Source organism: Taudactylus pleione, unplaced genomic scaffold (assembly GCF_031769625.1).
Source record: "Taudactylus pleione unplaced genomic scaffold, aTauple2 ptg000918l, whole genome shotgun sequence".
Taxonomy (NCBI): domain Eukaryota; kingdom Metazoa; phylum Chordata; class Amphibia; order Anura; family Myobatrachidae; genus Taudactylus; species Taudactylus pleione.
Window position 1 is genome coordinate 1,221,659 of NW_028285319.1, and position 24,646 is coordinate 1,246,304.

Below are 24,646 nucleotides of genomic sequence, written 5' to 3' on the forward strand. Positions count from 1 at the left end.
CACCACCACAATGGCTTTGAAATGAAACAAACAAGATGTGCTTTAACTGCAGACTTTCAGATTTAATTTGAGGGTAATTACATCCAAATCAGGTGAACGGGGCCAAAAGTAATGGGACAAACTAAACAATCCAAAATCTAACTTTCACTTTTTAATACTTTGTTGCAAATCCTTTGCAGGCAATTACAGCCTGAAGTCTGGAACGCATAGACATCACCAGACGCTGGGTTTCATCCCTGGTGATGCTCTGCCAGGCCTCTACTGCAAATGTCTTCAGTTCCTGCTTGTTCTTGAGGCATTTTCCCTTCAGTTTTGTCTTCATCAAGTGAAATACATGCTCAATCGGATTCAGGTCAGGGGATTGATTTGGCCATTGCATAACATTCCACTTTTTAGCCTTAAAAAACTCTTTGGTTGCTTTTACAGTATGCTTCGGGTCATTGTCCATCTGCACTGTGAAGCGCCGTCCAATGAGTTCTGAAGCATTTGACTGACTATGAGCATATAATATTGCCCAAAACACTTCAGAATTCATTCTGCTGCTTTTGTCAGCAGTCACATCATCAATAAATACAAGGGAACCAGTTCCATTGGCAGCCATACATTCCCACACCATGACACTACCACCACCATGCTTCACTGATGAGGTGATATGTTTTGGATCATGAGCAAGTCATTTCCTTCTCCATACTCTTCTCTTCCCATCACTCTGGTACAAGTTGATCTTTGTCTCATCTGTCAATAGGATGTTGTTCCAGAACTGCAATGGCTTTTTTAGATGTTGTTTGGCAAACTGTAATCTGGTCTTCCTGTTTTTGTGGCTCACCAATGGTTTACATCTTGTGGTGAACCCTCTATATTCACTCTTGTGAAGTCTTCTCTTGATTGCTGACTTTGACACATATACACCTACCTCCTGGAGAGTGTTCTTGATTTGGCCAACTGTTGTGAAGGGCTTTTTCTTCACCAGAGAAATAATTCTTCTGTCATCCACCACAGTTGTTTTCCATGGTCTTCCGGGTCTTTTGGTGTTGCTGAGCTCTCCGGTTCGTTCTTTCTTTTTAAGAATGTTCCAAACAGTTGATTTGGCCACACCTAATGTTTTTGCTATATCTCTTGATGGGTTTGTTTTGATTTTTCAGCCTAATGATGGCTTGCTTTACTGATAGTGACAGCTCTTTGGATCTCATATTGAGAGTCGACAGCAACTAATTCCAAATGCAAATGTCATACCTAGAATCAACTCCAGACCTTTTACCTGCTTAATTGATAATGAAATAATGAGGGAATAGCCCACACCTGTCCATGAAATAGCTTTTGAGTTGATAGTCCCATTACTTTTGGCCCTTTAAAATGTGGGAGGCACATATAGAAACCGTTGTAATTCCTACACCGTTCACCTGATTTGGATGTAATTACCCTCAAATTAAATCTGAAAGTCTGCAGTTAAAGCACAACTTGTTTGTTTCATTTCAAAGCAATTGTGGTGGTGAATAGTGGCCAAAATATGAAAATTCTGTCAATGTCCCAATATTTATGCACCTGACTGTATGTTAAAATATACTGCACAGGACTATGGCATATTTTATACAAACTTGCTGTTATTAATCTGGTACATTATCATGCATGCACTAGCAGTATTTACTACAGTATATACTGTATATATATTTTTAAAGGGGCCCAGATCATGCACTTTCTAATGGTTAGCCAAGCATCTGTGGAGGCTAGCCACACCCCTTCTGGAGGCTGGCCACACCTCTAAGTATGGGCCCCTATCACTGCATTCCCCCGGTGGGCCCTTCATGCCCCAGTCCGCCACTGCCGTGTTGGCAAACTCATTTACGGCTACGAGAGTGTTGCACCATGCTGTACTTTGTAGTAATTTGAAATACTGTACTGAACATTTTTTAATGAAGTGTGGGTACTGAAATGTTTAACTAACTTTTAATAATGTGATCATTACAGAAAAAAAAGGAGTTTGCAAAGAACAATTTGCTAATAAAAATACATGAATTTTATACTGTACGTGTAAAAGCAACAGTGCTTCATTTATACATGAGATTTGCTTTGTTGGGTTCTGTCTTGTACATTTTCATCTGTTGTAATATGTCCGTTTTGATATGGTGCAGGAATGGTTTTGGCTCTGTTGCCTTCCTAGGTAAGTATTGCCATGCCAACATTCCAAGCATTCTGTCTCTGAGAGTGGCCTGTGTACACAGCCACAGCTGTGCCATTAGATCTGCAGTATACTGGTAATGAGGTCCTTTGCAGCATCCCTATAGGAACATAAATAGACAGATTAGTCCCTGACTAAGGATATGCTTACTTCCCAGTGGCGGAACTAAAGGTGATGCAGAAGCTATGGAGCATAGGCGTTTTTATAATGGGTGCAGGATGTGCTGTGCAAACGGACACCCAAAGTATACTTACCTTGCTCCGGCAATCATATCCCCCCTCCTCCGCGATGCCATCTTCCCAGTGACATCTTCAGGAAGATGGCGCTGCACAGTCACAGCAAAGACTCTGGCACTGTGTGTATGCACCATCTTCCCGAATATCACTGGGAAGATGGCGCCGCGGAGGAGGAGGGACTCTCTTGCTGGAGCTAGGTAAGATGCTTTGTTTGGGGAGGGGGTCCACTGCACATGGCCCCCCGCCCCCGGGCGTTAATATGTCCCTGTAGGTACCTATAGCACACACACTATCATAGCATAGCAGGCCCCACTACACATTTCCCCATACAGATTTTGTTATGGGGCCTGTAGCTTTCTGTCCCTTTTACGCATTCCAATAACACATTAGAGGCCCTCATTTTGTGGGCTGAGACGATATACAAAATGTCTTGATGCATCATATAAATATGTGTTATAAATATGATTTATTCTTCATGAAACAAGCTACAATGTCAGGTACAGTAGGATGCCTGAATTCTACAAATAAATCTCCGAATTTTTTTTCATGTTGTACGGTTTATTCTTGAAATAAATATGTTGTACCATGAAGTGTAAACTTTAATCAGGTAAAGATGACTTCTCTATTACGCAGGTCATCATTTTTTTGGGGGCTAATGGTAGATATAAGTAAATGAATAAGTATACTATATGTATACAATAGACTGTATGTATATATATGTATATATATATATATATAGATATATATATATTTATGAAACATGCCAGCAAAGTATATTATGTGTATTAAAGACGTGAGCAGAATTTCAATGAGAGCACAACCCAATAAATATGTTTTAAATGTGTCAACTGAGGTATCTACTGTAACTAAATGTGAATTTAAAGTTTCTGCAGAAATGTATGCATTTAAATACATGTGGTTTCAACCTTTATCTGAGCTTGGCATCATATGTACTTATGTGTGTATTTTCTGCTAGAATCGTAAAATCCATCTTTAGTAAATATGCCCATAATTGTACTGAATGTACAAATTTATTATTATTTTTTTTATATATTCATTAAGCCTCCTTAGACCTATGGCATATTAAGTATTTCTGGGCTATGTCATATATTGAATGTGCAGTTCTGTAGTAAATCACATGTAATGGTAATTTAATTTTCATTCAAGAGCACTCTCTCAAATAACTTTTTCAGAGTTAAAGGCTAAGAGCACTCGCAGTTTGCAGTACTGTATAATATAATGTAAAGATGGTACTGCGTGAAAGACTGACATTTATATGCAATATATTAATCTGGTAGTGCATCTATGATATCATATGGACACTCTACTAACTTATCTGTGTGGAAAGTATAGTTTAAATCACCCTGGGGTTAAGTGGGACAACAATAAAGGGTCTATTCATTATCTCTTATCTTATCCAGAAATTTGGATCAGTTGTCTCCACACCGGAGCATTGGGGAATTGTTACAGTGTTTTATAATCCACCAATGCTACTGGCAATGATAATGAATAGGTGTCTAAGATAAGAGTAAGGGTGGGGAATTAAAATGAATAATGAAGGAGGAGTGGGGCGAATAGAAAGAGACCTGAGTGTATGCTTCATGACCGAGATCACTCTTCACCTGTGGATAGTGTACTTCAGATTAAAGGCTTGATCCAATTAGTTGCAAAATGGGCAATTTGCCATTGCAATGGCATATAATTCACCCCCCACACACATCCCAGATACAGCACCTACCTGGCCAATGTGACCCCCAGGGGCGTTTTAAGAGAGGAGGGGGCCCATGTGCAGCCTTCGTTTGGGCCCCCTCCTCTCTGTCAGCGCACTGAGCAGTAGATTCTGGCTTCATGCGCAGGTCTCCGGGAAAATGGTGTCCGCGTCTATTTTCCCGAGGACATCTTTTCTGCACATGGGCAGGTCACTGGGAAAATGGCCGCCGCTATTTTCCCAGTGACTTTTTGCTGCTCTGCAGTACCGGTCTGATCATTCGATTATTGGACTACTTCTGAGTAACTCTGTGGTTGCGCAGAATGGTTGTGAGCACTGGAACGCAATTTGTACTGCATACAGGATAGCAGTCGCCGGCTGAGATACGCCCCAAAAACGTTAGTGATACGCCCGCCTTTGTGTCACCACCTCGCCATTGCCTCCCACAAATGGTCCTTGCCTGTCAATCACATTGCAATTAAGTCCTCTCTGCAGGCGACAATGATGATGAAACATGACTCATGTACAGTACGACTCGGACGCATGCGCAGATCACTGATAGGCGCTCAAACTGCACAAACCTCAGCATCGCGTCCATCTATGAATCAGGCTCAGTGTGAGACAGCGAAAGGTTCTATAGGAATCTGAATTTTGCATTTTTTTATGTGTTTTTTTTTTTCATTCAAATCTCACACATCTAAATGTGATGAAGTCAGATATGTGATTGATTCTGTATGAAGTTGCTCGTTTTTCCTTCATAAAATGATCAGTATGAGTAGAATAACTAAAGCAGCCTACATGTATGTATGTATGTATACATGATCCCATAAATAGCGTGATGCCTTTTTGTCATTTTACGCATATATGTAAATCTTATTTAGCTGTATGTTTGGTCATCTCCATGCCAGCAGCAGGACACGTGTGATTTATTATCTCAGTAGGACCAGCATATACTTCAGGGTAGGCAGAGGAGGCAGAGTCATACTAACTGTCATGCTCCAGAGTTTTGATATAAAAACTGTGGTCCTTATTCAGCAGTGCACTGCTGAACGCAGATTCACGATGATCGGGAATCCGTGCATGCGCCTGACCCGTTCTGTGCAGGATGGCTCTGTGATCCCGTGCGCAGAATGGCAGTGATTGACAGTCTGTTGCCGTTTGTGGGCAGGGAGAGGGCGGCGATGCCCTCCATTTCCCAAAAAGGAGGTGTGTTGCCACCGTTGGGGGTGGGGGAGTTTGGGGGGAGAAGAGACCAGGATCTCCGTCGGCTGACAGACATTTCCTGGCCTCTTCCTCTCATCTGTGGCGGCCAGCTTGCGTAACCCCATGTGTCTCCTTAGCCGGCCAATGTTCTGCAGAGTATCCGATGCTGCATTGGACAATGCAGCTCGGAGAAGTAATGCAGTGATGCCTCCTGTACATTACCATATCTACGAGGATCGCAATTCCAAAGTTGTCTGCGTGCAGCTTGGCAGTTGCGATCCTTGCTGAATCAGGCCCTGTGTATTTGTATTTATACATGTGTATCATGCCTCCCCAACTTAGCTGCATGTCACTGATATACTGTAGTTGATTTGGTCTTTGCGTGCCATCAAAGTGTAAACAAAATGTTCATCTTAATAAAATGTGTCTGTATAGTTCACCATGTCTCTTTACATTGTGTAGATATATATAGAGCAGATGACCTTCTCTTATAGAATGTAATATTCACGTTAGCTTACATTAAACCTCTGCCTTTAGCATTCACAGATACATTTTTAAAAATGGTTCAGAAGTGAGTATATTTCATATTGTGATTGTTTGGAAATCGATTACAATAACTTGTTTTATTACATGCAACAAGGTCAAATGCAATATACAGTAAAACATCTTAAGCTCTTTCGTGATGTAGGAATCTTCATATTTAGATATAGTGAACAAGAGACCTATTGATTTTGGATCATCTTGGATTTTGCGTTTTATAGCCTTTAAGGCAACCATATTGTACATCTCTCCCTGAAATATAAAATGCTGTCAATAAAAGAAGGCTGTTTATTCAGTTTGGCCTTGCATCTTACATTATCAGACATTGCATTAATGAGCTAAATTAGCATGTGTGGCAACATATAAATGATTAATTTCACCTTATGTCGACATTATTAGGCATCTGCATTAGGATGGCTGTTGAATGGTCCACCATTGATGGTCTCCATAAATGGTATCATTAGTGTTTTACATATCAATGGCAGAAAACCATTGACAGGAAACCATCAATGGTTGGGAACTATCAAAAAGCATTTCTGCTGTGGGCCACGGTAAGGGAACGGAGGCTAAATGAAGTGATGGGGCGAGGCTAAGCATCATGCACCAGGAAAAAAAAAACCTTGCCATTGATGGTAAGAACTGGCAAACCATCGACCATCGGGGGCAAAACCCTTCAATGGTTGCTAACCATTGATGGTCGTCTCTGATCTGCATGGTACAGTACATGGTGCCTCAAATATTTGAATCTCAAATAAGAATATACAGTATTTGTCAGTGAATGCTTTAACCCTCACATCTGGACAGATTTATACACACAAGCTACTAAGAATAAACTGCGCATTTACAATCTCCATTGATATAAAAGGGTAATTCCAGAACTCATAACTGCGTCACATAAACCATAACCATTTTTGGCTTCTTTCATTTGGAGAAATGAAAAATAATTCACAAAACAGAATAGTTTTCTCTCTAAAAACCTTGTAATGTATGCGTTTTTATTAGGCCATTTCCTGGATATTAGTTGCTGTAAACCTTTAAGACCTGATGTGCGGCCATAGACATTAATACTTATTCTTATCTGGATTGATGATGTAGAAATCGAGCCCAAATGGAATTACTTTAAGTAAAATGCAGCATGTTAACAAGTGTAGACCTCAGTGTATTGCACATATGATATTAGAAAACTACATTGCACTTACTGTATTTTTTATAGATTTGTTGGCTGGCTTACCAGTGCCGATAATAAAATCACCTGTATTCTCAATAAACATCTAATTGAACTTCAGTCAGATGTTGATAGTGATTGCCTGAAAATCAGGTGATGGCTGTGATCTGTCACCTGTATACAGGCAGACTGGATTAGCCTGGTACTACAGTATATCATCTAGGCATATCAGTCACCTGTATACAGGTAGACTGGATTAGCCTGGCACTACAGTATATTATCCTGGCACTGATCAGTCACCTATATACAGGCAGACTGGATTAGCCTGGCACTACAGTATATCATCCTGGCACTGCTCTAGTCACCTGTATACAGGCAGACTGGATTAGCCACAGAGAGAGTCCTCACCATGTTCCCAATGATGTTTTTGCACAGTGTGGAAGTGCTGTAAAACATTGAATATAAACATTGGGCCTAACCCTAAAGTTGACATTTTGACATTTCATATGTTGACATTCTGTCCATGTCAACATCTTCCAGGTATAGACATTTATGATGTCAACATTTTAACCATGTAGACATCATGAATATTGACATATGGATGTTGAAATTATGAATGTCGACATTGTCACTGTGGATAATATGACTGCAAACCCCAGTTTATCACTGAGCACTGCATGCCGACACCTCTCACTGCGCTATCCATAGTTTACATTGACAAATGTGTGTCCCCAGAAATGACCCAGTAAGGGGCATTACTGGGGACACACCATAAGGGGCATTACTGGGGACACACCATAAGGGGCATTAATGGGGGCACAGCATAAGGGGCATTACTGGGGGCACAGTGTGGTAGTGTCACTGGTATACACCTACTGTACACCATCTCATCTTTCTTATATCCTTTATCAATACATTGTTCTCTCTTTACAAATCCCCCTATATCACAACATTCTTGCTTACCCTTAGGTGTTTTCTCTGCACAAAATAACAATGACATGTATTACTATACTGTTATATGTCACCCTCTTTATAAAGTGGGATAGTATGGGGTAATCGCCCAGGGTCCAGAGTAGTAGAGTTGTCCACGTCTCCACCTCATCTGCTCTAGCGATGTGCAGATTTGGAATAAACAAGCAGAGGCATATAACTGTACCAGTAAGCAGCAGAGAGATGGGAGGTATGACACACAGTGGTGTCACTAGGGGGGTGCGGACTGCACCGGGTGACACCTACCGAGGGGGTGACACAAAAACAGCAGCGCTACTATTTTGGTGTCACTCCCTTGAATGGTGTCATCAAGCAGCGATACTGAATGAAGCCTGCACCACCGTGATAGGAGAAGCATTCGAAGTCACTCCCACAATAATAGCACAAACCTGGGTACATGGCTTCACGGGCACGAGGCCATGTCCCCTTTTCACGCTTGCACCACAGGTGCGCGATAAGTATTCAGGCTGCTGCTCTGGGTGTCACAAGACCTAGTGAAACTGCTGATGGACATATTCACCACTGCACAGCAGAATAGCAGTGAAATAGTGCACATGCCACCTTCCACTGGTGCATGTGGCAGTGAAAAGGTGACTGTAAGGGTAAGGCAGAGGAGAAGGGGCAGCCTATCACACCTCCTCCATGATGCAGACACACCCCTTTAATGTCATAACACAATGCCCCTTGTACCGAGTCAGGCTCTTAATATGTTGGGAAGTACAGTAGGACATATAGGTCTGTGGAGTCGGAAACCGTTTTGGGTGCAGTCGGTAGAAATTTGCCAACTTCAACTCCAGCTTCAAAAGGTGAAGAGTACTAATAATGCTGGTACAGCATGGGTGAAGATGACCAGCATTGTGCATTAGTTACTAGAGAATATATGACAGTGAAATCATGTATTTTGCTAAACAGCAGGAGTAGAAAGCCAGGGCTAGCAGCGCAGTCAGTAAGGCTGGTTTGTTCTCTGTTTGTAAATATTAAAGTTCTGTACTGATGGCCATGGATAGGTTAACCATGAATGGTCACCATTGGAGGCTAACCTCGTTGGTATGAAACCATATCACCTTTTCTCTCTTAGGGGCAGCAGACGAATCACAGTTGGGGATGGGGCATGATGGGGCGGAGCTATGCTCTGTGTCCCAGTGTCAGACAGAGATAAGAAAACCTATCGCCAGGCTCTGTGCCGTAGATGTGCAGGAACCATTGGTTCTCTCCCATTGACCACAAAACCATTGGCCATCAGTGTTTAACCACCGATGGTGGATAACCATTGATGGCCATCCCTTAAGTTTTGTTGAAAACAAATGGAAAAAACCTGTAGCTGTGCAAGGACGCTGCTCAGAGAGTGATCTGTAAGTGTATGTACTGTAAGTAACACATGGCAATATGAATAATATTGGTTGTGTACAGTACAGGGGTTAGGTCAGGAGTATTAATAATGGTGATACACCAGGGGCGAGGCATAGCAGCATTGTGCATTAGTTACTAGAGAATACATGACAGTGAAATCATGTATTGTGTTTATTACACTACTGTTATACATTCCCCAGTAACTAATAAGCGAGTAATTAATTACTATTTGGTAGCAGTGGTCCCTCTACACATTTGCCATTATACAGAATTCGTACTAGTACTACAGATAAAATAGAGGAGTTGGAGTTAAAGGTTTGGAATACTGACTCCATAGCCCTGATGACTTTTGTATATTGTTGCAAATGCATCTTTATAGTATTGTATTGTGGTTCAAAAACTTAATTGAGTCATGACACCCTGGAATGTAAGCATTTTTTTCTACACCACTTCTAGGACAAAGGTTTTTTATTGAGAAAGTAAATTGTGCTTACCTGTCATCCTTAGGTCCTGTTATGTGGTGGGGGAAAGGGTTTCACTTGTGTTTGTCCACATATTTTATAACTGGCAGCCACCATGACTGGCTTTGCTTTTCACAGTGATCACAATTTCATTTGGTCCTGGACCATCAACCCATTGCACCCCTGACAGTGCCCCGCAGCACCCAGTTTGGGAACCACTGGTATAGTGAGTAGTTTTAAGAACAATTATCACAAGTAGGAACCTACAAGCCTCTGGCCTATATTATGTATTCATGTTAAAAAGCATGGGGGAAATGCAACAAACCTTTGAGTGAGATAAAATAAAAAAGTTGCCAAAGGCAAACAATCAGCTTCTGTCATTTTGAAACTGTGCTACTGTAGATAAATGACCATTAAAAGCTGATTGGTTACTATGGACAACTTCTCCATTTTATCTCTTTCCAAGGCTTGATACATCTCTTCTCAAGTAACTTATAATCAGTGCATGACTAATGTATGGTTCTGTTTGCTGTATGTGTGGTGTTATATACAATTTTTAAGAATTTTACAAAAATACACTTAACCTAATATTGATAAATTGTCAATAACTTGTAAGTAGGTATTTTACAGTACTTTCATTTAGTAGGACTAGCATTAATTAGCTTTACATTAATGTGGAATGTTTTACATTTGGGTCTTCATTATTCATTCATGGTTTTTAAGCAATTAAAGCAAAATATTGTGTTTAATATTTATAGTGGGTATTTAATATTATATGATGGGTATGTGGCATGGTCCTTCTAAACATTAGGGGATGGATTGGTCTGGCTCAAGGTTCCCATGTCTACGCTGCTTTCCTGGGCTCAAAGTAAACTTACATCACCACTCTATTTCATACTTGCTTATACTCTCAGAATTTCTTGGAGACTCCCGAATACGGCTCCCGGTGGTATAGTGGGCATGCTGACGGTGAAGTGGGTAGGTGGGAGGCGTGATGATATATTTATGCGATGTGCTTTAGTTTGTGGCAGCGGTGGGACCACCATGACGCAATTCCAGGTACCACACTCCTGTCCCTGTCACCTGGGTCTCCCCTTCCGCAGTATTTTTTATGTATGTATGTGTATAGATAATTGTGTATGTGTGTGTGCAAGTGGGCTAGAGTTAACATTAATCATTAAATATGTATTCAAAGTGGTTTTCTTAGGATGGTTAAACTCCTCCTTAACAGTTTACCACATAGTCATTTGCAGTCCTTTGGGCTGCTCCGGGGTTACACATTAGTCTGATTTGCGGATGGATTTTGGGTAGCTGAGTATATGCATCATATTTGCCTACTTTTTGTTGATCCTATCCAGAAGAAGCCTGGAGAGGGGAGACACAGCTGCCCACTTCGGGGGGCTGGGCTCTCATGTCATTAGGCGCCGTCCCCAGCACGGCTAAATGTTGTGAATCGCAGATCCGTGATGAGGAGGAGAGGCTAAAATGTGTCGATTCACTAATGTTATCCCCACCACACATAACACACCTGTGAATATTATCTCCCCATCCTGCTCAGTCACTAGGAAGTATTTTACGGGCATGTTGTGGGCATGTAAGCAGAATTCATAGGTGATTGTATGCAGAGGTGATCGGATTTCAGACAGATCTCTTGCACCAAGGATAAGGTTGGTGCAAATAGATAGTGATGATGTCTATGCATAGGGGTGGCGTGGGCGCATACATGCTGCAAACTTTGTATGCAGATGGGGTCAGCATTTATTTCCAATGTACATGTACAAGCACGCAATGTACAGGTAAATGTAGTATGTCTAATGCCATTAATATGCAGTATAAGGAAGCTGGGAGATAGAGGCTCTGTTTTCTTTCTTTAACTAGTATTGTGCGCTAACTCTGGGATACTCGGTTTATGACTCCATCCAAATGTAGTGTAGAGCGCTCATCTTAGACATGCCTGGAGGCCAGCAGCATCAATTCTGGCTTCTTGTACTCTATAATTAACCTCTGTTATGTTTCGCTGTCTTCTCCCGAGGGAGTATAAATGTGTTTTATATAACACTCAGAATTTTGCCTTCCAGTGCAGAGATAATGTTACCTGCTGTGTCGCTCAGGTGAGATGACGTGAAAGGTGCCTAATTTACATGGCTTTGCTTCTGAATTGAAGTTGCCCCCTCCACTTCCCCAGGGGAAGTTATTCTATAGAACACTACACGATGGTTGCAGGACTACACAAGAGGGTATGGAAAAATACTAAGCAAATGTCTATCTCACTACGTGATTTATCACCAGTAAAAACAATAGCATTTGCTGCCTTATAAGTTGATTTATACAGTACAGTGGAGTGAATTGCAGAATTTGTACAGTTAAAGGATCTGTTACTTGACAGAAATGTTGCCTACCTCTATATAATACTGTTCTTTATCACCTGTTATTGCTGTTTTTGATGGAATCTATTTTGCAGTATATTTAATTTCTACATAGAGGGCCTGATTCAGCAGCGATCGCAACTGCAACATCGTGCGCAAATCAGCCGATGGTGCATACTGCGCATGCGTATAAACCGCAGTGCGCGTGCGTGAGTTGGCATTGTGATCGCACTGCGAATGCCTATGCACTTACAAAGCCATCGCAGTTTAAGTGACGGGATGTCAGTGTTTGGGGGTGGTGACAGGGGAGTGGTTGGAGAAACGCAGGCATGCCTGTCCGTTTGGACGTCGTTGCATGGGTGTGCATTAATTAGCCACTGCGACGACATACGCAGCTTGAGTACTCACTGCGTGTGACGAGGTTAGTAATTTCCGAGTAAGGTCATGCCTGCTGTAATTGTGTGTAAGTGGCTGGTGTTACTCGATGTTCCCGATGTATACTCGAGACTGCAAGGTATTACGGATGTGTAAAAGTGGTAGTGGGCTTCTCTATGCTGGCTTTGTGTTTGCAACCATTAGCATATTTTTGCAGCAGGTCTGCGTAATCGCAGCTGCGATCTCAATAGCGATCCGTAGTGAATCCGGCCTAGAGAGCGAAAGCACCAACAGGTTGCATGAATATATTCAATTAAAACAAAGTAATTCCCAGGAACTGGCATGCAAAATAGGCTATCCATCATAAATGGGGGAGATAATCAATTCCATTCAGGAAGTCAATCTTTTAGGTAATACATTTCCATACCAGCTCTTTAAATCAATGCTATCTCCACTGGATTTTCTGAGCATGACGGAGACCATTGCAGACAGAACTGTCATGTACAGAGAGACCTTCACCCATGATATGGCTCAGTGTTACACTGATTTCAAACTCAGTTTGGACAAATACTACTATTTTATGGCAATTTATTTAGTTCATGTTAAAAGCCTCTTGGGACATTATAAAGGTGGTGGCAAATTCTAATTAATCTAGTGTGAATCACAACAAATGGTTTATTAAATCGATTAATAAATATAAACCCTTCATAAAATGGAACTAGCAATAAAGCATGTTTTTCCTGTTATTTTCTTGTAAACGTCACTTAGTGCTGTTGATTGCTTACAAAACGATATCCAGGCTGGCCATAAATCATTCGCTGCACTGATAAACACATCTCAGTCAGATATTCCCATTTAAACTTAATGTGCTGAGAACACAGATAAAGCATATGGAAGGTTTAATGCATCTAAAGGGATTTGTCGATGAAAAAAATAACGGTAGCTCTATAAATGTGAAAATTAAAATGGGAGCTGTGTTCAACTAGGGAATTGTAACCCAGTGAGATATAATGATACTTTTTTTTATGAGATTGCTTAATGCTTCCCAAGTCTAATGATAAAATATCATGTCGTTTGTAATGTTTACCAATCTTGCCTGACCTCTATTAAAACAAATTAATGCTCATTTTATAAAATAAAAACTCTTACGTTTTAGCTCCATCCCCTTCCAACCATTTAGGGCCACCGTGGGAACAGTGCATGGACACAGTATGTTGGGGCATGGCCACAACACCATGTGAGTTTCAGGCCCCATCTGTAGGTGTGGCGATGTGTCACTGAAGAGCGTGGCTGCTTTGGTACAGGAAAATAGAAATAGCTTATGATTTAACATCTTAGTAGGCTCATCATGTGGCTGGCTTACATCATAAACAGCCTTTATGACATCAAAAATCACTGCTTCTTATTTAGTTGTTCCTGCTGACATGACAACTCATGGTGTAACTGTAAGGTATGCTTATTATAACCTAAATATTAAATTAAATAATATTAGATGTAGATAGATAGATAATCAGAGAAATAGATAACTATGGGGGGAATTCAATTCAACGCGAATTGACTAGCGCCGGGAGCAAGCTCCAGGAGCTATTCAATTCAGTGCGCTGTGTGGAAAGAGAATGGCATTCTCTGACCAAAGTGCCAGGCGCGCAGCTGTTAGCGCCGCGCTAAGCAGAAAAACAGCTGCGCGACCGGCAGTTTGGTCAGATTTCTCCTCGCATTCCCAGGGGGGGTACAAGAAGAAATCCTTAGCTCGCCCAAACAGCGTGTTGAACTGAATACTGCAGGAGCTCCCTCCCTTCGCAATTCAATATCGCACTGAATTGAATTCCCCCTTATATGAGGTGAAACACAGACAGGTTGTGATCTATCACCTTAGTAGGCTCATCGTGTGACTGGCTCACATCATAAACAGCCTTTGTGACATCACTCAGCCTTGGATGAAAAAAAAAAAAGACACTGCTTCTTACGGGGCTGTCACTTATCAGCTGATATGACATCTCACAGTGTAAGGTCAGGGGCGCCGAGAGGGGGGTTACTCGTTACCCGGACCCGTGCCTGGGTCCTGCAGCTTGCCCCCCTCCCCCCTGTCACTTTGGTTGCGGCATGGAGAGATAGGACTGACTGCTGCTGCATCAGCCTCTCTCCACAGTCCAGCACACATGCTGCTATCAAGCAGTCAGTTCTCTCTCTTCCTGCGTTATATGCGGGGAAGCGGAAGCGATTACACCACCGGACACCGGCCCTTACCTGTGCAAGCGTTCGTCCGCTTAGTGGCCGTGAAGATGTTGAATTTTTTATTATTTGTAAGGAGGGGGTTTCGCTACATCTCCCCGGGTTGGCCATGCCCCCTCCCTGTACCTGTGCCCGGCAGAGCTGTCGGCAGCCCTGTGTAAGGTAATCTTATTATGACCATGTTATATTAAAATAGTTTTAGGTGTGTAGAAATAGATACACAGATAGGTAAACAGATTAATATATGTGTGGTGAAATACAGACAGGTAGTGATTTATCATTTTAGGCTTATCCTGTGATTGGATTACATCATAAATAACCTTTGTGACATCACAAAACTTTTGTAAAAAAGAAAAAAAGACACTGCTTATTATGGAGCTGTCACTTATTCACTGTTTCTGCATGACATCTCATGGTGTAAGGTAAGCTGATTATAACCTAAATGTTATATTAAAATGATATTAGATAGATAATTAAATACACAAACCGATAAATAAACAGATAGATATTTGAGGTGAAAAACAGGTAGCTTGTGATTTTCAGCTTAGTAAGCTTATCATGTGACATTCTTACATCATAAACAGTATGTGACATCACTCAGCTTTGGTTAAAAAAAAAGACAGTGCATCTTACAGTACAGTCACGTATCAGCTCTTTCTGTTGGTATGACATCTCACTGTGTAAAGTAAGTTTCTTTTTGTAAATGTTATGTGAAAATGATAGATAGATAGATAGATAGATAGATAGATACATAGATAGATACATAGATACATAGATGCATGTATGTATGTGGTGAAATGTAGACAGATTGTTATTTATATAACCCCAGTAGGCTTATTATGGGAAAGGCTTACTACATAAACAGTCTTTGTGATATCACTCAGTTTTTGGTACAAAAATTGCTGCTTGGTATATAACAGTTGTTACCTCGTGTATCTGATTCTCATAATGTAAGGTGCAGTAAGCTTATTTTGACCCAAATCTATAGATAGATAGATAGATAGATAGTTGTGGTGAAATGTTCATAGGTTGTGATTTAGTAGGCTTATAATGTGGCTGGCTTACTTCAGAAACAGTAATTGTAATGCCAGTCAGCTTTGGTATAAAAGTCACTGCTTGGTATATAACAGTCTGTAATCAGCTGTGTCTGCTGACATGACATCTCATGGGGTAAGTTAAACTTATTATAACTTAAATCTTACATTAAAATAATGTTAGATGTATAGATATAGATAGATACACAGATAAACAGATGAGTGATGAGTTTACTTTGCACTGTATGTTGAAATGCAACTTTTTGCCTTACTTGTGTGAATACCTAATGATCTATAAACCCTAAAGTCGCTATTTAATCGTCGCGTACGCGGATGAAATAATTGCTTTCCAGACTTTGATTGTGGTTCCAAAGCACAAACTGGCTACATTACAGAGTACATTTCAATGCCTAACTCTCTATGATCCATAATTTGCAGACACATGTTGCGATCTCCGTGCCGATGGAACCGGCGATCTGCAAATAAACAGTGGTTTAGAATAGCACCAAACATGGTCTGCTTATCATGTACTAAGCCTGAGATCTTAAACACAGTCACTTTAATACATAATTAATAATGAATAAAATCTTCAATATTAACCTTAATGCTAGGGAACCTTTCTATGTAAGTGTGCAATGTGTAAGTGTCAGGATATTAAGAAAAGACGCTAGTTAGTGTTGTGCGTCTACGTGTTTGTGGAGTACACCGTGCTACGTGTTTTGCAGTATTGTTCATATTATATGTTTTAGTAAATGTATGTATATAATGAGGACTTTTAACATTGTTCTATTGTGTGGGAATCGCACAACGCTAAATAATAACATCGCCGTATGTACTGACATTGTGTGAGATTCGCTAAAATGGCATTGGGCGGCCATTTACAAAATGGTGTCTTGTTGCCATTCGCAAAATGGTGTCGTGCAGATTTTCATTTTAACAGATTCTGTCTCAGCCAATTATCCGGCTGCCATTTTACTGAAGCATTCACTGCACTTATATACAGTTTTCAAAACACAAGTTCTCGATAGATAGATAGATAGATAGATAGATACACAAATAAATAAATATGCAAATAAACGGAATATGCTGCGCTATATAAGAAACTGTTAATAAATAAATAATAAACAAACAGATACATATATGAATGGTGAAATACAGACAGTTATGATTTATCACCTTAGTAGGCTTATCATCTACAATCTACAATTTTATTTTTAGCCAGCAGTCAAACCATATTTTTCATGGATTACTAAGCATGTTTTAACATATATTGGGCATAGTTGATAGGAAATGTGTTAAATTCCCTCAAGATGTCAAGGTTTATTCATCCTATAGTACATTAATTCAAATAGGCCTTGTCTCATCTACATGACACTTGATACAAATGATACAGTAGCTTGTCAGGTATATCAGTTCTCGAGTCAACGGAAATCATTAGATGCTGCATCTTTGAATATCTGCCTGTGGTTCCTTGGGCCAATTCTTTGCCAGTGATTGAATAGAATTAAACTCTGAGAGATATATACAGTTTGGCTAACATTACAGTATCACAACAATGGCAGCAGCAGTCTCCTCTGGCTGTGTAGAGGGGGGGGTGGGGAAGGCGAACGCCATTTTCCCTTGGTTTTGCTTCTGGCTGAGGGACACACGACACCCCCTTGTTGAGCGAGCTGAACGGCGAAATACACATTTTTCTATATTCTTTTTAATGACTTGTGGTCATGCCTCCTTACATTAGGTCATGCCTCCGGAAATACCCAGGCCGTTCACAGCTCTCTACGGCACTACAGACATCACTATACACATACATTAGTTAGTTCCCTAATGATTAATTGTACAATATAGATTGCTCATGCTGTGTTCTTACAGTGAGCATAATGAGAGAGACAAATCTGTAGTCTATTAGAGCAGTATACATTTTAAAAACAGCATTTTTCTCAGTATACTCCTGCTTGTCAGTGTGCAAAATGGGCAATATAGTGGTTAGCACAGCACTGAAGTCAAGAGCTTATTTCCTGATCAAGGAGGTATTTTGTGGTGTTTGTATGTTCTACTTGTCTACTTGTTTTGCATGGGTTTTCTCTTACCCTCCCATAACATATTGGTAGGTTATTTGGCTTCTCACAAAAATAAACCCTAGTGTGTTTGTGTGTCCATGCAGTAAGAATATAGGGGCCTGATTCAGCAATGTACGCGTTTGCAACTACGTACGCAGATTAGACTATATTTTCAGTGCTTCGGATGCGTATGCATCGCACTGCGATTACGCACGCAGATAGGAATCCATTGCAGAGTGTGTGACAGGCCGCGAGTGTTTGGGGGTGGTGACGGGGCAGTGGTTGCAGAAGTGCCTGTCCGTTTGAACGCCATTGCATGGGCGTGCATAAATTAGCCTCTGTGATTGCATACGCAGCTTGAGTACTCACTGCATGCGACGAGACTTGCAATATCTGCGACGGGTCAGACCTGCTGTAATTGTGCGTGATGGGCCGATGTGCTTCGATGTTACCGATGTATTTGCAGGACTGCGAGGTATTATGCATGTGAGAAAGCAGCAGTGGGCGTCTCTATGCTGGCTGAGCGGTGGCAGGCATTAGGATATTTTCGCATCTACATTGCGTGCGATTACGCAGCTGTGATCACAATTGCGATCCATACTGAATCAGGCCATATAGTGTGAGCACCACTGGGGCAGGGACTGATGTGAATGACTAAATATTCTCTGTAAAGCGCTGCATAATATATATGTGATTTATAAATAGCTGATAACAAACAAATAAATGAGCTAAGCCATCACAGAGCCAATCTGAGCATCTAAATGTTAACAGTAGCACAAACTTCTATTGCGAGGCTTTTATCACTATGGGGTGAGAAGATTGTGATGTTAAAACACACCTCTATATTGTGATGTCACATAGGCTTTAACTGAGGTTTTCCCAGGGGTTCGATGGCTCATAGGGCTGCTGGTTCGTTTTTTCCCCTAGGTGGCCAAAAACATTTGGTTGGCTTTGGCTTATAAATATGCTACTGCGTCATTTCCAGAGCTCTGGTCCTAGAACTCAGCATCCAGAGGTAAGCAGTCTTGGGGTCCTATAAATAACTAAAAGTCTGACTGTACCTATCCAGCTATGGTGGAACTACAAGTCCCAGCACACCTTCTCAGTTGGATGCTCCATTTACCATATGGTGTTCATTGACATGTTCAATGTACTATATGGAGGTCACTCGGTTTCTCTTTGCACTGTATGGTGGTCACTATAATGGTGTTCGTACTACATGGTAGTCACTAGGATGCTGCTAGCACTGTATGACCATTACTGGGATGTTCTTTATAGTGTGTGGCAGTCACTGGTATGCTCTTTGAACTGTATGGGTCTTACGGGGATGCTTATTGTACTCCATGGTGATCACCGGGATGCTATTTGTACTGCATGTCAGTCCATTGGATGCTTTTCCTACTGCATGGTGTCTACTGGATGCTCTTTGTACTGTGTGGTGGTAACTAGGATGGTTTTTGAACTGCACAGCTGAGACTACAATGCTCTTTGCACTATATGGAGGTCACTAGGATGCTCAGTGTACTGTATGATGCTCACTAGAATTCTCAATTTACTGTATGGTGGGTTAATGGGATGCTGTCAATATTGTATAATGGTTACTGGGTTGCTCTGTACACTGAATGGTGGTCACTGTGAGGTTCAAAAAACTATATGGTGGTCAATGAGATGCTGTCTGTACTGTATGATGGCCACTGGTATGGTCTCTGTACTTTATGGTGGTCATTAGGATGTCATCTGTCCCGTGTGACAGTCACTGCTTTGCTATCTATAGAGTAAAGTAGTAACTTGGATGCTATCTTTACTGTGTGGTGGTCAGTGCTCTTTGTATTTTATTGTGGTTGCTAGGATGCTGTATGTTCTGAATGTCGGTCACTGGGATGCTCTCTGTACTATATGGTGGTCACATGGATGCTTTATGTATTTTAATGTGGCTATAGTTAACCATTGTTTGTGTTTGGGGCAACTAGATTTGATTTGGTCTTGCCTGCATGAGGCCAGTTTAATAAACTTTTCCAGGGCCAGTTTTAATTCCCAATCCTCCCCTGCATATACAGTTCTGTACCTGTTTGGTATATTAAGCATGCATACTATATTCATGAACACATTTATTTCTCCCACCCATTCTGCCCATGTGCCTTTTGCCACATAAATCTAATGAGCAGGTGTAAAAGTGTAGTTTTGATAAATGCAATCATTTATATTTATATTTACTGTCTAGACAAAAAATTGGATGGTTACCCAGACAAGAAAATGCTTACAGAAGAAATCATTGGCAAAAAAAAATTATTATTGCAATAAACCTCCTTCCCTTAGCAACTCTGCTGATCAGGAGAAGCTCACTCTGAGTGAGGCTGCTGGCACCCACTGAATAACCATGTCCACAACCTGCAACCAGCGCCAGATTAAGGTCCACATGGGCCTGGAGCTGAAATTTATGAAGGGCCTATTGTGTGCCACTGCAAGGGAGTGTGATAACCTCTGTGGCAGTGTGACTAGTGATGTGGGGGCATGCCTAGTGTGTGGGTGTGGTCTACACAGATGGTATGGCTATCTCCATGGGGGAATAACTTGCGCCTATCTTTAGTAACTTTATAGTGGAGCTATAACAACCTATAACCCTCCCCCCTGCACCTCTAAACCTAACCCTCCCTACCTAGTGTCTAACCCTAACCCTCCCCCTAGTGCCTAACCCTAACCTCTGTACTTACAGTAGGGATGCCGGCGGTCGGAATGCTGTGGCCAGGATTCTAACAGGTGTCGGGATTCCAGCGCTGGCATTGTAAGCGCCGGCATCCCGACTGTCGGTATAATGACTGCATCCAATACCATTGAAGGCGGCACTCTGACAGCGATTATGGATCACACAGGACCCCCAAGATGCTTTCAATGTTTCAGAATTCTTTACTTAGGTTCTTTCATCATGAAAGAACCTAAACTTAGGTACACATTAGGGCAACGTTTGGCCGACCCGCTACCTATCTGACGATTGGTAAGTGAGTGTATACACACTTGCCAATCGTCTGCCCGATGAACTGGGCTTGACAACTGCACAGCAGATCGGATATGTCTGTGAACCATGTCGATCAGACATATCCGCTGTACACACCCAGCGATACACTATGGCTATATCGGCTGTTCAGTGGAACGGGCGATATATCTATCAGAAGAGTTCTGAATTGTTGAAAGCATCTTTATGTCCTGTGTGGTCCATAATCACCATCAGTGGGTCATGGGTGGCACAGCATGCAAACAGGGCTCTGGTATTCTCAAAAGGGCTTCGCCATGTCCCCTATTATTGGGACTGCATTGATTTTCCAGTGGCTCTGGCTGTCAAGGTGCATTACTTTTCACTCCCTGTTCTGTTATCACAAAGGCTAAATGAAAACTTTAGTTGGCAGTGCACTATGCAAATGCACAGGCTGCATATCCCAAACGCAAACACAGAGCTCCGTCATAGCTCGGAGAAGGGAGCGTCAGGCATTGAAAGATGAAAATAGAGCCTCTAATCTCTCCTAGCAATACTGCTAAATACCGCAGCGCTAGTGTCACAAATGAAGGTAAGGAGTTCAATAATGCCCACTAATAACAACAGTAGATCAATACCAGCAACAGCCATATAATAGGATCATTACCAAGTAGCAAATTATCCATGCACCTTATTCTTACTAGATTGTATTTCGGTCTCCAGCGCTGCAAATAACAGGTAGTAATTCCTAATACAATGCAATATTCTTTAGGTTGGAAAAGGTTAATAGTTTTTATTACATTTTTAGTGGCATTAAAAAAGCAAACAGATTTTAGAACACAATCAATGTGTTATAGAAAATAATATTGTATGATTTGATGTAGAGGCCGCTTTTAGGCCCTTGGGAAAATTACCGTTAGAAGAAAGCCGCTGCGATCCTGCACATTTAAAATTCTCATTTAATAGCAATAATGTTTCTTCCAGTCGAAAATGTATTGTTACACTGTACTGCACATGAAATAGTTTTAACAATGAAAAAAAGCACAATTCAAAATATTTATTATAATGAGTACAATGTGAATCACTGGCAATATAACAAGGAATACAATGAAAAGAAGGAAAATTCCAACACCAAGAGCCACAATGGGCCTGATGTAGAGTCATCAGCAAATTGAGTTAAGTTGCAATTTGTCACCTTAGTAAAAACATGTGGGGGGGGGAGGGGGGCAGTGGGGAGCTGGGGTAATTTAAATTATACTGTACAAACAGATTTTCTCCTAAAACTAAATGAATCCCAATTTTAGCGAGCATTTTGGGCTAAGTGTACTAGTATTTCCCCTTACTCTATTTTTTTCATTTTTTTTATAATGTTTTCTGTTTCGTTTTTTTTAGCGACTGTGTGGCTTTAAGTCTTTTGCATCTTTCCGGTTTGCTCTATTTTTTTTCTCTTTATACTTAAAGTATTAATCCCATGAAAATATTAGGTGTGTTTTTTATTGCTAATCACGTGACAGGCTATAAGGAGAATGTTGCTGTTCAATATTTTCCCATGTTTTTTTTCTTGAAGCTGCTCTTAATGATTGATACCTCTTCAGATTTATCAGTGTTCTGTGGCTACCATGGCAACAACAGTCACATGGCACATATGGCCTGATTCAGAGGTTAACCAATTTTCGTGCAGTTTACTAATTAGCTACTGCGATTTAGCTACTGCACATACGCCAAAAGTCTTGGAAACCCTTAAGCAGAGTCTGCTATTGCTTACAGAATCACAAGTATTAGAACTGAGTAGGGGCGTTTTAAGAAAGGTGGGGGCCCATGTGCAGCCTCGGATTGGGCCCCCTCCTCTCTTACAGTACACAGAGTGTGGTAGATTCTGGCTTAATGCCAGAATGTACTTTATATGCGTGGGTCTCTGGGAAAATGGCGCCTTATTCCCGGAGACCTCTCTTCTGCGAATGCGTGAGTCCGACGCTGCAGAGCAGCACTATGAAGATGACAGAAAGGTAAGTATAAACAAATATGGGTGCAGGGTGTCTGGTATGGGCCCCCCAGGACCCAGGGGCTCGTGTACACTGCACACTCTGCACCCATTATAAATACACCTCTGGAACTGGGAGGTGACTCGGAGGTGTCCTGCAGTAAACGCAAAAAAAGTCTTGTCTCATGGGCGTGTAATGGTAGTGTCAATGGCACCTCAGTGAATGCAGCTGCGTTCTCAAATGCAGAGCCGTTGCCAGAGTCCATATTTAGAGCAAGTTCAGGAGACATTGCGCCAGGAAGAGGCTGGTACAAACTAACAACTAACTATTTTCATCCATTTAAATCAGGGATGAGGAACCTCAGGCCCGGGGGCCGTATAAGGCCCCCTGAATAATTTGGTCTAGCCCTCAGACCTTTTTCTGCTAGCCTCATTTGGCTAGCAGGGTGCCTAGAATGACATCCTGCAGACAGAATCTATGCAGCAGGGCCGCCTGGAGCGTCCTTAGGATGCTTCAGACAGTCACACATCCTTAGGATGCTCCGGGCATTGCTGTAATCACCGGCGATTGTGGCCCCGCCCATGTGTGACATCACACGGAGGGGGCGTGACCTGCATCGGGCCCGCAAATAATAATGTATATATATCAAAATGGCCCTCGGCAGAAAAAAGGTTCCCCACCCCTGGTTTAAATTGAACTGCTTCCACCTAATGGAGATTATGCCGTATTAACTAACAAATTGCAAGCTATGCAATCTACTATTGCTATTCTGCTAAAGGTTTTGCTTGATGTTAGTTGATCAAACTAACATTTTTTGCTGACTCCAGAGCATGAGATAATTTGTATGTTTTTATTGTTATTAAATTGAATTTTATATGGTGCATTTTTTTTATATGCATTTCACATTTAATGTGTAATTGACAGTTCTTCAATTTACTTATATTTTATTTTTTTCCTTTCTTGTGGATTAGTTGTATTTCCCATATTGGTATTTGAAGCTGCAGTCTTAGCACATTATACATATTGGTGTTGTTTATCATTCACACAGAAGATTAGCGCCAAATTTATTTTGCTTTCTGTCTCACGGCTTGCACTGTCCGATCCACACTAGTACATAAGGGGAAGACTGAAACTAGCATTTACATATTACCGCCACTGCGAGTCCGCAAAACATTAATTTGTAATGTATCAATGTCGGTGAAGGCAATACCAACTTGCATTGTGCAAACCATATTTTGTATAAACCTGTAGAATAATAGAGAAATATTACTTAACTGGCAGTCCATAACCTATGTGATATTATTTATCATGTTATTAAATGCAGTAAAGTAGATCACTAAAAACAGAATGATTACCGGTACTTAAGTGCTCACACCAACTAGAATTTTTACATTTATTTTAAAATATTAAAAAATGGAATTGGTTAGGAAGGCTAGTGCTTTACTGTTTCCACAGATAATATAGGACATTTACGAAAATTCATACTAAAGTAAATTTGCAAATAATTGTGCTCTAACCCATAGACACTGATTTGATTATTCATATTTCAGTATATTTAATCAAATTAAGGCATACGTCTACTGTATGTTGCTACGGGTTACAACACTATGCCATATTTACTTATGCACCAGTCATAATCTCCAGAATTCCTGCTATGGCACATTAAGTACATGACTGTGACACAGTGAGGGTTACTTGCATACAAAATGGAAAAAGGCAGTAACCCATAGCAACTAGTCGACTATTAACTTTGATTGGGCTTAAGAAAATGAGACAATAAAAGCTGAGATGTGATGCAGGTTG

At 41.1% G+C, this 24,646-nt stretch overlaps 1 protein-coding gene and 1 long non-coding RNA gene across 3 annotated transcripts in view; one reads left to right on the forward strand and one right to left on the reverse strand.

Annotated features, from left to right (window-relative positions):
• PRKG1 (protein kinase cGMP-dependent 1) overlaps positions 1-24,646 on the forward strand; it is a 1,225,781-nt gene that overhangs the window by 1,018,640 nt on the left and 182,495 nt on the right. The gene's annotated exons all lie outside the window — the stretch shown is intronic.
• LOC148473398 (uncharacterized) overlaps positions 1,819-24,646 on the reverse strand; it is a 66,509-nt gene continuing 43,681 nt past the window's right edge. The window contains exon 3 of the long non-coding RNA XR_015872964.1: positions 1,819-2,276. This is a non-coding gene — a long non-coding RNA (uncharacterized LOC148473398). The remainder of the gene's footprint in view (positions 2,277-24,646) is intronic.